Source organism: Prosopis cineraria, unplaced genomic scaffold (assembly GCF_029017545.1).
Source record: "Prosopis cineraria cultivar Desert tree isolate PC_DT_omini unplaced genomic scaffold, ASM2901754v1 PC14, whole genome shotgun sequence".
NCBI classification, from domain to species: Eukaryota; Viridiplantae; Streptophyta; class Magnoliopsida; order Fabales; family Fabaceae; genus Prosopis; species Prosopis cineraria.
Window position 1 is genome coordinate 4795392 of NW_026555345.1, and position 16296 is coordinate 4811687.

General features: G+C 30.4%; 1 long non-coding RNA gene across 1 annotated transcript; it reads left to right on the top strand.

Annotated features, from left to right (window-relative positions):
- Window positions 1–6853: 6853 nt before the first annotated feature.
- Window positions 6854–15993, top strand: LOC129293344 (uncharacterized). The gene is made up of 3 exons (XR_008589141.1): window positions 6854–7143; window positions 7265–7338; window positions 15560–15993. It is a non-coding gene; the product is annotated as an uncharacterized LOC129293344 (long non-coding RNA).
- Window positions 15994–16296: the final 303 nt, after the last annotated feature.

Here is a 16296-nt window from a genome sequence, read left to right on the forward strand (position 1 = left end):
TTTATTTTTAAAATCTTTTCTTAAGTATAAGCATTATTTTTTAATCTTTACACTTCTTATTATTTATCTCTATTTTTGATACTTGATTATTTTTTTTACTTAAATTTTTTTTCGAAAAGTGCTGAATGTTTTATATTTTTCATGATTTCTTTCTCATTTTTTAAACAAAAGTCATATGTTATTTTCTTTTTTAAAAAAATATATTTTTGACGTGAGATTTGGTGAAAGCACCATGTACGCACATCATATGTAACTCATTGTTGTTTCTTTTATATTTTAAAATTTTTCTTAAATGTAAGCATGTCTTTTTATTATCTTTACACTTATTATTTATCTATATTTTTGATTTTTGATTCTTGATTATTTTATTTACTTAAATATGTTTTCAAAAAGTATTTAAAAACATCTCTATTTTCATGATTTCTTTCTCAATTTTTAAACAAAAGTTGTATGTTATTTTCTTTTAAAAAATATATTTTCACTTGATAAAAGCACCATGTACATACACCATATATAACTCATTGTTGTTTTTTTATATTTTAAAACTTTTCTTAAATATAAGCACATTTTTTTAATTTTTGCACTTCCTATTATTTATCTTTATTTTTTTTATTTAGCTTAAACATGTGTTGTAAAAATGTTTAATGCATTATATTTTTCATGATATCTTTCTCAATTTTTAAACAAAAGTCCGTCTTTTATTTTGGAACTTGATGAAACCACCATGCACGAGACCAAGTATAACACATTGCATTTATTATCTATTTTTCCTTATGCTTTTTCTTGTTTGTTTTCTTGCTTTCAAAAAGTTTTTTTTTTTTAAAATATTACCACATTTTTTAATCTTTTCATTTTCTATTATTTATCTATATTTTTTGTTTAAAATTGTTTTTTAGCTTAAATATGTCTTCAAAAAGTGCTTAATGCTTTATGTTTTTTATTTTGAAATCTTTTTCATTTTTCAAGTAAAAGTCATATGTTATTTTCTTCTATAAAAATATATTTTGGATTTAGGATTTGATGAAACCATTATGCACACACACATCATATATAAATCTTTGTTTTTTTGGTTATTTTATATTTTAAAACTTTTTTCTTTTTCAATACGGGTACATCTTTGTAATCTTTGCACTTCCTATTATTTATCTATATTTTTTGGTTGAAACATGATTTTTTATTTGGCTTAAACATGCCTTGAAAAAGTGTTTATATTGTATTTTTCATGATACCTTTCTCAATTTTTTAAACCATAGTCAATATTTTATTTTCTTTAAAAAATATATTTTTGATGTAGGATTTGATGAAATCACTATGCACACATCATGTATAACTCATTGCATTCATTGTCTATTTTTCCTCATGCTTTTTCTTGATTGTTTTGTATTATTCTAAAGTTTTTTTTTGAAAATATAACCACATTTTTTAATCTTTCCACTTCCTATTATTTTATCTATTTTTTTTGTTTAAAATTTTTTTATTTTAAATGTCTTCAAAAAGTATTTAATGCTTTTATATTTTTTTTGATATCTTTCTCAGTTTTTAAATTAATGTTATATATGGTGCATGTACACCATATATAACTCAGCACATTATTTCTTTTTTAGCACGTACTTTTTGTTATTTTTTGTTTTTACATTTTAAACGTTTTTTCAGATAGAAGCACATCTTTTAATATTTGTACTTCCTTTATTTATCTAGATTTGTATTTTAAACTTGATTTTCTTATTTAATTTAAGCATGTCTTCAAAAAATTCCCTATTTTAGATGTGGGATTTGATGAAACCACTATGCACACACACTGTGTATATAACTCATTTTTTAATATTTTCATTTCCTATTATTTATCCATATTTTTTGTTGAAAATTGTTTTTAGCTTAAATATTTCTTCAAAAAGTTCTTAATACTTTATATTTTCTTGATATTTTTCTCAATTTGAAAGTTAAAGTAATCTTTTATTCTCTTTAAAAGGATAAATTTGCGCACACACTATATAATTTATTGCATTCTTTCTCTGTTTTTTCTGGTGCTTTTTGTTGATTTTTTTTACTTTTTAAATATTTTTTAAATAAAAGTGCATCTTATTTTGCTTGATTGTGTCTTCAAAAAATTCATATTATTTTAAATTATTATTGATATGATTCTCAATTTATAAATAAAATCCATCATTTATGAAGAATGTTAATCATATATTAAAATTTTTTATCATATTGTCAAGAATTCAAAGTATTTTTTTAAATATTTATTTCTATGTGGGATTTGACGTTGCATTCTTTCAAAGTATTATCTTTGCACATTCTATTATTTATCTATATTTTTTTGTGTAAAGTTGATTTTTTTTATTTAGCTTACATATGTCTTCAAAAAGTGCTTACTTTATATTTTTTGGATATGTTTCTCAATTTTTAAATAATAGTCATCTCTTATTTTCTATAAAGAATATGTAGTTTTGATGTGGGACTTTGATGAAACCACAATGCACATAAACCGTATATACTCTTCTGCATTCTTCAACTTTTTTTCCTTCTTTTTGTTGATTTTTGGCTTACACTTTGATCTTTCTTAATTTTTTATAAAAAATAGTTATATCTTTATTTTTTGTCTATACTTGATTATTTTATTTACTTAAATATATCTTCAAAAAGTGCTTAATGCTTTGTATTTTTCTTGATATCTTTCTCATTTCTTTTATAAAAATATATTTTTGATGTGAAAGTTGATAAAACCACCATGCTTACACGCCATATATAACTCATTGTTTGTTGATTTTTTTTATATTTTAAAACTTTTATTAAATATAAGTGCACCTTTTTAATCTTTGCACTTTTTATTATTTATCTATATTTTTTGTTGAAACATGATTTTTTTATTTAACTTAAACATTTCTTGAAAAAGTGTTTAATGCATTACATTTTTCATTATATCTTTCTCAATTTTTAAGCACAAGTCATCTTTTATTTTATCTATAAGATATATTGCATGCTTTTTCTTGATTGTTTTGTTTCATTCTAAAGATATTTTTGAAAATTTGACCTTATTTTTTTAATCTTTTCAGTTCCTATTATTTTACTATATATTTTTTTGTTTAAACTCGATTTTTTAACTTAAATGTGTCTTCAAAAAGCACTTCATGCTTTATATTTTTCTTGATATCATTCTCAATTTTTAAATTAAAGTCGTCATCTTTTTTTTTTTTCTTTTAAGAAAATAAATTTCTGATGTGGGACTTCCGGAAACCACATCGTTCATGTATGTACACCCTTATATAACTCATTGCATTGTTTCTATTTTTTTTAGCTTGTGCTTTTCGCTGGTTTTTTTTTTTAATTAAAGCACATCTTTTTTAATCTTTGCACTTCCTATTATATAGCTTAAATATGTCTTCAAAAAATTCATTTTGCTTTACATTTTTATTGATGTCTTTCTCAATTTATAAATAAAATCCATCATTTATGAAGAATGTCTTTCTCTTTTTTCCTTGTTAATTCTCTTGATAATTTTTTTTCCTTACATTTTAAATCTTTTTTTAATATAAACAGATTATTTTACCTTCTATTATTTATCTATTTTTTATCTAGTTTTTTTTTTCTTTCAAAAAGTTCTTAATGGTTTATATTTGTTCACATCTTTCTCAATTTTCAAATAATAGTCATATCTTATTTTCTATAAAGAAAATTTGGTTTTGATGTGGCCTTGATGAAACCATCATGTGCGCGTATACCACATATAACTCATTTTTTTTTCCCAATCTTTTCTCTTTTTCTTTTTGTTGATTTTTACCATACATTTTTAATCTTTTTTAATTATAAGCACATCTTTTTAATTTTTTCACTGCCTATTATTCATCTAGATTTTGATTTTAAACTTTATTTTTCTTATTTAACTTAAATATATCTTCAAACAATTCATTTTGCTTTACATTTTTAATGATGTGTTTCTCAATTTATAAATAAAATCCATCATTTATGAAGAATGTAAATCTTATGTTCTTAAAATTTTTTATCATATTTTCAAGCATTTAAAGTATTATTTTAAATATATATTTTGACGTGGGATTTGACATTGCATTCATTCTTTCTCTTTTTTCCTCGTTCATTTTCTTTATTTTTTGGCTTACATTTTAAAGCCTTCTTCAAATATAAACAGATCTTTTAACCTTCTATTATTTATCTATTTTTTTATTTAGCTTGAATATGTTTTCAAAAATTGTTAATGCTTTATATTTTTTTTCATGTCTTTCTAAATTTTTAAATAATGATCATCTCTTATTTTCTATGAAAAATATAGTTTTGATGTGGACTTGATGGAGCCATAATGCGCACACACCATATATAACTCATTGCATTTTTTTTAATCTTTTTTTTTCCTTTTCCTTTTTGTTGATTTTTATCTTACGTTTTTTATCTTTTTTAATTGTAAGAACGTCTTTTTAATCGTTACACTTGCTATTATTTTCTCAACTTTTTTGTCTGTACATTATTATTTTATTTACTTAAATATGTTCTAAAAAAGTGGCTAATGCTTTATATTTTTCATAATTTCTTTCTCAATATTTTTGGCAAAAGTTGTCTTCTTCTTTTCTTTAAGATGGACTTGATTGATGAAGTCACCGTGCACATATCTCATGCTTTTTCTTGATTGTTTTCTTTCTTTCTAATTTTTTTTTAAATAGAAGCACGTTTTTTTACCATATTTTTATCTATATATATCTTAAAAAATTTCTTTTTACTTTATATTTTTATTGATATCTTTCTCAATTTTTAAATAAAAGTCATCTCTTATGTTTTTTTTAAGAAAGATATTGTTGAAGTGGGATTTCACATCATATGTATCTCGTTGCATTCTTTATCCTTTTTTTTCTCTGTGATTTGTTTTTCAGTGTTTGCTTACATTTTAAATCTTTTTTTAATCATAAGCACATATTTTTAATCTTTGCACCTCCTATTTTTAATTTATATATTTTGTTGAAACATGATTTTTTTTTTTAACTTAAATATGTCTTGAAAATGTGTTTAATGCTTTATATTTTTCTTGATATTTTTATCAATTTTTAAACAAAAGTAATCGTTTATTGATGGGGGACTTGATTTAAAAAATATTTATTTTTGATGGGGGACTTGACGAAGCTATCATGCACGCATACTATATAACTCATTGCATTTTCTCTCTCTTTTTTTTCAAGCTTTTGATTGATTTTTTTTCCTTACATTTTAAATCTTTTTTTAAATATAAGCACATCTTTTTAATATCCGCACCTTTTATTTATATATATCTTTTGTAAACTTTATTTTTTTTATTTAGCTAATATATGTCCTCGAAAAGTGCTTAATTCTTTGTACTTTTATTGATATCTTTTTCAATTTTTAAATAAAAGTCCTCTTATTTTCTTTAAAAAAATATATTTTTGATGTGAGATTTAATGAAACCATCATGCACACACACCATATATAACTCATTGCACTTTTCTTTTTTCATTTGTTCTCTTTGTTGATTTTTTTCTTACATTTTAAAGCTTTTTTTTGATGTGAGATTTAATGAAACCATCATGCACACTAACCATATATAACTCATTGCACTTTTCTTTTTTCCCTTGTTCTCTTTGTTGATTTTTTTCTTACATTTTAAAGCTTTTTTAATTATAAGCTTGTCTTCTTAATCTTTGCACTTCCTATTATTTGTTTTCAAAAAGTGCTTAATGGTTTATATTTTCTCGATATCTTTCTCAATTTTTAAATATGTTTTTGATTTAAAGTTTGATGAAACCACAATGCACACACATCATATCTATTTCATTGCATTCTTTCTCTTTTTTTTTTCTCGTGCTTTTATTGATTTTTTTAACGTTTTAAAGCTTTTTTTTAAGATAAACACATCTTTTTAATCTCTGCACTTTTTATCATTTATGAAGAATGTTAATTATATTGATGTAAAATGTATGATATTATGAAGCATTCAAAGTATTGTCATTCTGGGTGTGTTTTAGTAAGTCAATTGGAGATCTTGCATATAAATCATATATTCACTATGTGTAGTGCTATATTTTATCATATAAGGAAGATTGGCTGTGATTACTAGCCATTGTTGGTATAAATCCTCAACGACCCATTAAGCACTAGTGTATTTAATTTGGTCAAGAGCCAGGACAATACTGGTTACTTATGGTAAATAATTTCTTAGCAGGTCTGTAACATCAATTTTCCCTTTATTTTATTTTCCAAATTTTTTTTACTGATTTTTATTTGTTTACTCATTAACGCAGAAACCTTCAAATTAAGGAGATTTTGATGCCATGGCTCGTGATTACCTCTCTATATTCTGATTCTTCTACACCAGATTTTTATTGTTGATGTTACCTTACAACTGATACTAATTCTTAGTTTTCTTTTTTTGCTTTTAATTTACATTTCAGATTTCTATTAGTTGTTCTTCATTTCTGTCATGTCTAAATGTTATTTCAGTCTAGTACCTATTTTTGTAGTTGATTATATACTGTTTCCTTTAATTAAGTCGTTTGTGATACTTGATTTATATTATATATGGCCAAACACAATAACTCAAGATTTTCTATTATACAAGCCACTCAGTTATTCCCCACCCCCTCCCCATTTCTTGAGAAAGAATCCATTGACGTCGATGTCAAAAACTCATTCTAGTTTTATTTGCATTTCCTGTACGACACACTCTCATTCAAATGCCATATACAAGTATTGAAGTATTTAATTAATTGGAGGAAAGCGTCGAGCTCTCCTTGAATACATTGCTACAGTTGATATCACATTATAATTGTTGAAGGCTGAAAGGTGAAAGCTTTGTTGATTTTGAGTCTGACTTCTTTGTCGCTGCATTTAAATGCAGATCCATGGTAAGTGCTTGGCTGATTTATGTGGGGCATTGCATTGTGAGGTCGTGATTTATAAGGTTTACACCTAGACCTCTAAAACCAAGTGTAATCCGGCAGCTTCTGGGAGAAATGGTCACCTATGTTAGTTTGCTCTTCAGTGTTTTTCCCTTTTGGTGCACAAGCACTCTTGCATTGTTCACTAATGCTAGATATTAAAACCCAATCCACGTCCACAATTTATTTAGTGTCTTGCAGACAGATGGGTTTCCCTTAAATGGTTGTCTCTCAGCAAACCGCCTTCATGGTATGTTTGTAATTTCTAAAGATGTTCCATCTGTAATAAATTTACTGCTAAAATTCTGCTGTGTTTATCCCTGCACTGGTTTTAATTTGTTTCCCTTGGTGGTGATGTGATCTATTGGCAGAATTGTTTCTGTGCCAATGTTGTGATGCCCAAACCTGCTCAAGGAAACAGAAACCTTTCATTAGAGGTGGCAGGGTAAGATGCTAAGATCCAACTCCCTGCTTTTAAACTATATTACGAAAATATTTATTTTGATGTCTCTACTTGGAAAGTTGCCCCTTCTAATTTGCAATAGTTTTGGAAGATTCATGGTTTTATGCTCCATTTCATAAATTATCCCCATTGTTAGGTGTTATCCATTCCATGCACTTCGTGGGAGAAAAACCTCATATTAACTAATATATAATTGTAATAAAAGGGAGAGTTAATTAGAGTTTAGTTAATGGCCTTGGTGCTTGGGTCTATTTTATAGAGGGGATTGTAGGTTGTAATTAGATTTTGTGAGAATCATATTGAGTTGAATGGAATAAACTCTCTTGTTATTATAGAAATATTATTATAAATAAAAAGGAGAGTAGAAAGAGAGAGAGATTATATTCCATTTGAAGGATATTATAAATAAAAAAATAATCTGAAAAAGGAGGCAGGTCAGAGTCTTAGGAGATTTGGGCATTGCAGCTCGACTATCCATGCTAGATAGGACTTCTAGAGTCCTTTTTTAGATGCACAATAGATGCATTGAAGAGAGAAAGAGAGGGAGTGGAAGAATGAATACTAAGAATGAGGTATTCGCTTTGGGGCATGTTCTTCCTTTAGTCACCTACTGCTATTTATAGTGTGGGAGGCTGCCACAAAAAGGAAAATTCTAGTAGTCATAATTTGCCTTATAAAGGAGGGAATTAATGTGATGGAATATTCCGCAATAAATACGAGGGATGACTTCCTGTTTTGGATTCAATTAGGAATAATCCACCATTAATTCTTGATTTCCAGTCAGTTCTCATTAGACTGAAATATGTCAAGTATCTACTCATTAATTTGACAATATTACTAGATTCCCATCAAGAGTAGATTTGTAATTTCTAGTATTTCCTAATCGCACTTGATAGGACTACCATTGTGTGATTCTTATCTTCATATTTGGTGCTCTACCATGATCATGTGGTAGGGCATCCTCGATTCAGATGTTTGTGATACTTGCATTGTTGTTATAAGTTGCCTCAATCACTCTAGATTTATCTACACACATTATCTATTGCATATCTAATGCTTCTTGAGTTAATTATCTTTAACTCAAACTGCCTTCTTATATACTTAGTACCTATATTTACAAGTTTTTTCTCATAACTTGTAACGGACATGTCTCAAACAATAACACAGCCGTGTATTTTAGGGTTAATCTTCCTTTAAACACAGCTGTGTGATTTGTGGTTAATCTTCCTTTAAACTGGATATCAATCAAGTTTAACTTAGTTACTTTCCCACTAATTGACCTGTTAGATGAAATTACTCATAATCATGGGGTACAAACTAAAGTGGTTATCACTAGACTAGCCTCTTATGACATCGTCATAGTATAATCCTAAGGGTACTATCTTTCTAAGATTCACGGTGATGGAACAAGAATGCTTCCATCCACTTCCATTGATGTGGTCATATAAGTGGGCATAGTATAAATTGCGTGCTATGGTGTTTCTCTCTTGACAGGGGATGTTGATTTTAGTTTATGTGCCCGTTTGGATTTCAGTTGAGTATAATAAATTGTGAAAATAATTGATTAAGTAGTAGATTTTAATCATAATTGATTATGTTATAACGCAATCTGTTTGAATACTGTTTTTCTAAAATTGATTTTAATGGAATTGAGGATGTTTAGATAATTTAATCAAAATCAATTTTTAGCTATATAATTTTAATTCTTAAATACCAAATATCAAGTTTTTGAAGATACAAAGTTTGAATTTTATTAAGAAAAAAAAAGAGAAAAGAAGAGAGTTTGATTTTATTTTTATTAAATTTTGTGCTTTCTTTGTAATTTTTTCTTAGGCTTGTCTTTGTAATTTTTCACAATATTTTTTGACAAGCTTTTTCACAAAAGCTCATTCTCAACTTCCAAAAATAATCGATTTTTGGCCTAAAAATCGATTAACCAAAAAAGTGGGTGTTTGGATAATTTTGTGGAGAATTGATTTTTTGGGCCAAAAATCGATTATTTTTGCTATCCAAACACATACTATCAACACCATTTAAGCTTAAGTCTTAAATGCACATAGTATTTGAACCATAATTCCATGAATTGCTTTGACGTCCTCATTTAGGAATTCTTTGCTTGGCTATATTATCATGGATTCTAGGTTTTAGATGTCATCTTGATATCACTTTTTGAGGCGACATTTGATAAGTGATTATTCTCAATCTAATAGAGCTTGTGATTTCACCAAGACCTATAAGAGGAAATCAAGGAAGGCAATGAGCTTAGAAGATAACATCATTGTTTGTTTAGATGTTTGCCCTCCAAATTTGTTATGAGCTCATGATTTCATTATGAAAAAAAGTAATTGATGGCCTAGTGATCTGTTAGAGTCCTAGTGATGGTTAAGGGTCTAGTAAGGGTTGTGTCAGTCACTTTTTGGGTCTTTAAATCTTCCTCTTTGCCTAGAGGGAGGGGTGTGGAGTGTTTTGGAAATTGTGAGTGGTGAGGAGAGCTTTGGCCTCTTGATTGCCAAATTGGGGTAGAGGAAGATATCTTTCTTCATCATTTGTTCATGTGTAACTTGTGTTTTTGTTGCTGTACTGGGTTGTATTTTGTGTCGTTTCATGTACTCTGTACTTTTAGTTCCTTATTTTGCTTGTAATACAACTCCATTATCATGTTTAGTCCCATTTTCTGTGTATTTTTTTGTATCCTTGCTTGTTTTAAGCTTATTAGTGTAGAGGGTTCCATCATAACCATCCCACCATTTTCTTTAAGTAGGTGGTGGTCATATTTTGTCTTACCCTCCTTTGCTCCTTATAAGTATTAAATGTGGTTGTTTGCGTGATAATGTATGGCGTGCAAAATATTGTATACTATTGCACAAGTGTTTCGAAGAAATACATAATTTTATTCATGAGATAAGTTTAAATCATTATTGCCTGCACATACCCCAAATATAAATGATCCTTGGCTATGAATTTGGTAAGGCAATTAGCTAATATTTTATGATTGAATAAGTTTAATTCGTGGCTTGCTTCTTAGTAATCATATATCTAAGAAAGTGATACTTAATGTCAATGTGCTTAGTCCCATTGTGATACTAAGGGTTCTTATGTGGGTTATGGCTACTTAACTATTAGGATGTGTCATAATTGGACCATTTTTCCTATGGTTTATTCCCAACCGTTCTAGAAATTTGTTGAGCCACACAACTTCTTGTATTGCAATAGAGTTAGCTTCTAGTAATCTTAGACATATTATGAATTTAGAGGTGGAAATTAGGGTGGGCCCGACCCTTATGGGCTTGGCCCTTAAGGGCTTAGGCCCTAAAGCCCGATTACTTAAAATTTGACCCAATTTTGTGGCCTAGCCCTTTGAGCCCTTTTTCTCGAAAAAAAATCCAACATTTTAATTTAAATAGAATATTCTAAAATTTAATATAAAACAAATTAAAGTCTCACATAAAATTCAACATAACATTCAATAAAGATTTAAAATTTAAAATTTAAAATTTAAGATGAAGATTAAAATTTTTGTTAATGTAAGTCTAAATCCTCCTCATCATTATTTAAAAATAAAATATTAGATCTTTCAGATATAGGTTTACTTGTTGAAGAGGCAGGTGGAGATTTAATGTATGGTAAATATTAATCAAATTGTGTCATTATCAGTCAAATATATGTATGTATGTGTGTGTGTGTGTGTGTATAAAGATAACACGGCTTAATAGGGCTTCAAGGGCTGCCCTTAATCCTTCATTCCTAGACTTGAGGATATGCTTGATCTTGTTTTAGGTTCTAGTTGGTTTTTCAAAATTGATCTTTGTAATGGATATTACCAAGTTAGAATTAGGCCAGGAGATGAATGGAAGATTGCATTGAAGACACAAGATGAGTTGTACGAATGGTTAGTCATGCTTTTTGATCTAACCAATGCCCCTAGTACATTTATGAGGGTTATGACCCACATCTTTCGAGCTTACTTAGGGCCAATTTCTAGTTGTATACTTTGATGATGTTTTGGTTTTTAGCTCATCTCCACCAAGTATTCCTTACCCTTATGAAAGAGAAGTTTAATGACAATTTTCCCAAGTGCTCTTTTCTACAGAAGCAAGTTATTCTCTTAGGGTTCATTGTTTCTAAAAAAGGATTAGCTGCCGATCTTGAAAAAGTCAAAGCTATCCGTGAGTGGATTGAACTTAGATTTCTTCAAGAAGTGTGTAATTTTTATGGCTTAGCATCTTTCTATAGGTGCTTTATTAGAGATTTTAGTATTATTATGAACCCTATCACTCATTGCCTTAAAAAGGATAAATTCCATTGGACCCTACCATATCACGAGCCTTTATGAACATTAAAGATAAATTATCCAAAGCCTTTGCTCTAGCCCTCCCCAATTTCCCCAAGTGCTTTGAAGTGGCTTGTGACGCTTTTGGAGTAGGAATTGGAGGTGTCCTCAGTCAAGATGGTTACCCTATAGCTTTCTTTAGTGAAAAGCTTAAAGAAGTATTCCACATATGACAAGGAATTTTATGTCATAGTTTGATCGTTTGAGTATTGGAAATATTATTTTCTCCCTCAACAATTTGTATATTCTGACCATCAAGTTCTTAAGTTCATAAACTCTAAATGCCATCCAAACATGCCAAATGAGTTGAATTCCTTTAAGAGTTTACTTTTGTTGTGAAACACCATGCAGGAATTGAGAATAAAGTTGCAGATGCTCTAAGTCGTAGGGTTAACCTTTTGCACATTATGAGTATCAGTGTTGTAGGCTTTGAGAGGCTAAAAGATGACTACACCTCATGCCCTGACTTTAAAGTCATTTATCAAGAAATTGGTAATGGAGATCGTCATAACCACACATCTTTCCTTATTAAAAATGATTTTCTTTTTTTTTTTGTGGTACTAAGTTGTTGTTGTTTGTGGTACTAAGTTGTGTATTCCTCAGACATCTATGAGAGACTTCTTTGTTTAGGAATTCCATGCGAGAGGATTAGCTGGCCACTTTAGTAGAGATAAAACTATCAATTTAGTTGAGGATTAGCTGGCCACATTGCTCAAATTTTGTCACAATGTCGTACTTGTCACACTTTCGAGGCTGGAAAACAAAATACTGGTTAGTACACTCCTTTACCTATCCTTGACGTACCCTAAAAGGATCTGGGCATGGACTTCATCTTAGGATTACCTCGCACTGCTCGACAACATGACTTTGTTCTAGTTGTCGTGGATAGGTTTTGAAAAATGACCCTTATACCTTGCAGTAAAACCACTGATGCTTCCCATTTGCCCAAGCTCTTCTTTAAAGAAGTTATACGCTTACATGGGTTCCCTACTTCCATTGTTTCTGATAGAGATGTCAAATTTATTTTTGGAAGACACTTTGAAAAACTCTTTGAAACCCAATTAAAATTCTCTTCTACCTTCCATCCTCAAACTGATGGCTAAAATGAGGTGACTAATCACAATCTAGGTAACTTACTTTGAAGTCTAGTCAGAAATAAGCCAGGAAATTAGGATTTAATTTTACCTACAGCTAAGTTTGCATGTAATAGTTCAATCAGTTGGTCCACAGGAAAAAGTCCTTTTGAAATAGTCCAAGGTTTTGACCCGAAACAACCAATTGACCTGGTACCCCTTCCTGTAACAACTTGTACTTTTAAATCTGTAGAATCCCTAGCACAATGCCTTCATGAATTACATGCTAAAATTAAGCGTAAGTTAACACTTAGTAATGGGCAATATAAATTATCAATCAATACTCATCATTGCGCTCAAAATTTTAATGAAGGTGACTATGTTATGGCTTGTATCCACCCTGAGCGTTATCTAAAAAAATTTTCAAAAAGTTGCATGCTTGAGCCTTTGGGCCATTTTGCATCCTCAAAAAACTTGGTCCTAATGCTTTTTTACTTGAATTACCTCCTAATATGTTTATTAGTTCAGTTTTTAATGTTGAGGATCTTGTTTCCTATCGAGGCACTTTTGAGCCTCCCTCACTATTTAGTGATGATTCTACAAGTACACAACCTCACAATGCTCTAATCCCTTTATTGCCAAATGTTCCACCCGTTAGGGACAAGATTGATATGATTATGGATGAACAAACTATATTAACCACCAATGGTCCTATTCATCACTACCTTGTTTGTTGGAAAGGCTTCTCAGACTCAGATGCTACTCGGATCGCTGAAGAGAAGTTTCGCTAGATTGATCTCACCTTGCTCGAGTCTTACCAACTCCATACCTCTCCAAAGGAGAGTTCTTTTGAGTCGAGGGGAAATGATGGGAAGAAAATTAAAAAAAAAGTAAAGATATTACAAGGATATTGTAGATTTGAAGATCTAAGAAGATTGAAGATATTTTGATCTCATATTAATTACATATATTTTGTTTTAATTTCAATTATTATTTTTCAACATTTATTCTTATCTTTTCATTTATTGTTATTTTTTTATTTAATTTTAGAATTTTCAAGATTTTCATACATTTATTTCTAGGGTTGGGTTGAGGTCTATAAATAGCACTTCAACTCATTTGATTGAATAAGAATTATTGTTATTTTACCTCTCTTCCGAGTTTTCTCTTTTTTCTACTCTCTACTAATCTCGTTCTCTTTTTTCTATATTCTCTCCTCTCTTTTCCTTCCCCATTCTACATCATCTACTAGTTGAGTTAGCACCCTAAAGCTCAGTGTGCTCCCTCCTTCTCTCCTTCGTTCACTTTCTCTCTCCAAAAGACATATGAGGGATCTTCATTTGCTCAATCACTTTCTCTCTCCTCCATTCACGAATGGGATTCTCTTGCATTGAAGCATAGACATTTCGGCCATGCAAATGCAATTGATATGAAGAACAAGGTCATCATCTTCAACCATACCAACTTTAGCCCTTCCAACATCTCTCTACCTTTAGATCACATGGCTCTAAAGGTTGACTGCACTGCACATCCTCTATGACGTTGCTTCTAACTCCCTTTGCCCCTTAAACCTCCAAACCACCAATGGCCATTATAACTCCCGATGCGGAGGTGATAATGTGTTGTAGAGCTTTCGTGGGTGCATTTTCTTTGGCAAAGGCATGTGAGTCTCTTCAACTATATTAGAGATTGAAACGCGTTTGGGGACAAGAAAGAAAACTAAGATAAATAAGAAATAGAGGACATAGATGAAGACGAGCAGGGAAGAGAATAATAAAGAACTAACGTTTATTTTGAAGGGAGGGGGTGAGGAAGGTTGGAGGAGAATCGGCTTTGGGAGAGGCAAAGTAAAGGTTGGTTGAGAAGAAGTCTATCTCTCATGGAAAGGGAGGGAAGAGTCCATAGGGGGTTAAAGAGTGTCATGTTGAGGAGGGAGAGAGCTGAGGGCTTGCAGGTGGATCCAAGTCAATGGAGAGTCCACATGCTCTGGGCCATGAGTTTGTATAGAGAGAGGGAGAGGGTAGACAAATCGACGTAGACAAGAGAGAGAAGGGGGGGAGAGAGAAGTGTCATCTCTCTCCTGTGCCACCTCAACAAGGCAGGCATGGGACCTACCAATGGTGATAGAAGGTGAGTGAACAGCAGGACAACAAGGCAAACAAATTTAAACGTGTGATGGCACAGATGATCTGAAATTGTGTTTAGTACACCCGCAGAAGACCTTGCATGAAAAGTTCGAGGGCAAAATGATCCATAACCCATCTTTTTATTCATTTCTTCATTTGGTATAAGTTATAGACCTTATTATTTATTCCCTTTTTGATCCTTCTTATTGGTCCTTTGATCTTGCTCGTTACCATTGGTGTGCTTTATTTGAGTTACATTACCAAACATAAATCAGTTGACCTCAATGATTGTGTTTTTTAATAAACTATCCACCCAAACATGTTTACATGGTTGGGTCTGTTTGTGCTTTTGTTTCTTTTAATGCGCAACATTCTGGGTGTATTTTCCTCTTAACTTCAAGCCATGGGCTTGAAGATCTAGTTCTACTGAAAATGCTCATCTGTCTGCACTTTAAAACCTTGCATGTTGTTCTTCAAGATCTAGTTCTGCTGAAAATGTTCTGCTTCATCTCGTAGTCCTTTAAAATGTGATTACTTATTTGGTTGCTTCAATGAAATGCTTAAGTTGCTAAACCCTTATTCCTGATCTCTCAAAGTCACGATGCTAATTTGCTTCTTCTGCTGCTGATCTACAGTTTCTTACTCCAAGTCGTGTGGGATTTGCTTTACTGCAGATTAAACTGTTCCAATCACTGTGTTGTAGTAATGCGACTGATTGGATGAGGTTGGAGGATGTACTACAAGTACTGACGTTAGCTTATCCTCCAAATAGATTCTATTGGCTGCTTGACGGGGGAGGAATGTAGAGAATTCTGGTTGGGTGTAACTGACTCTTCCCGGTGCTGAGTTGTTGATGAATTGAGTGAACACCTGGTGAAAGATGCTATTTGATCATCATTATGCTAGAGAAAGTAAACTTTTGATTCATCAAGCTTTTATTGTAATATTATGTTCTTTTTTTGTAATGTTGCCTTTCATTTTCTTTTTCGTATTAGTGTATTTTCATTTTTTTTTGTTGAAGGTGTTATTATCGTCATCCTTTTTCTAAAAGGTCCTTCCTTCTATTGACTTTTTTATGCTCTTCGCAAGTGAATGAACGTTTGTCTTATGCCTTGTGATTTTAAAAAAGTGCTTATTTATTATAGGAGATTTTAAAGCAGCACTATTAACGTGGATCAGGGTATTTTTGGACACCTATTAGAGAAGGTTCCCAATGTAAAAATGATTTAACTTTTACCAAAGAGGTGGTTGCAGCATGTAGATATTTTAAAAAATGATTTGGGGTATGTGGAATGTTGGCTTTTGTTTGAAAAACTGACATGGTAACCTAAAGTATGGATACGTTACATGCAGATAGGCGTAAAGATGGGCAACAAATCCTGAAGTCCTCCGTAAGATTGAAATTTTTTTT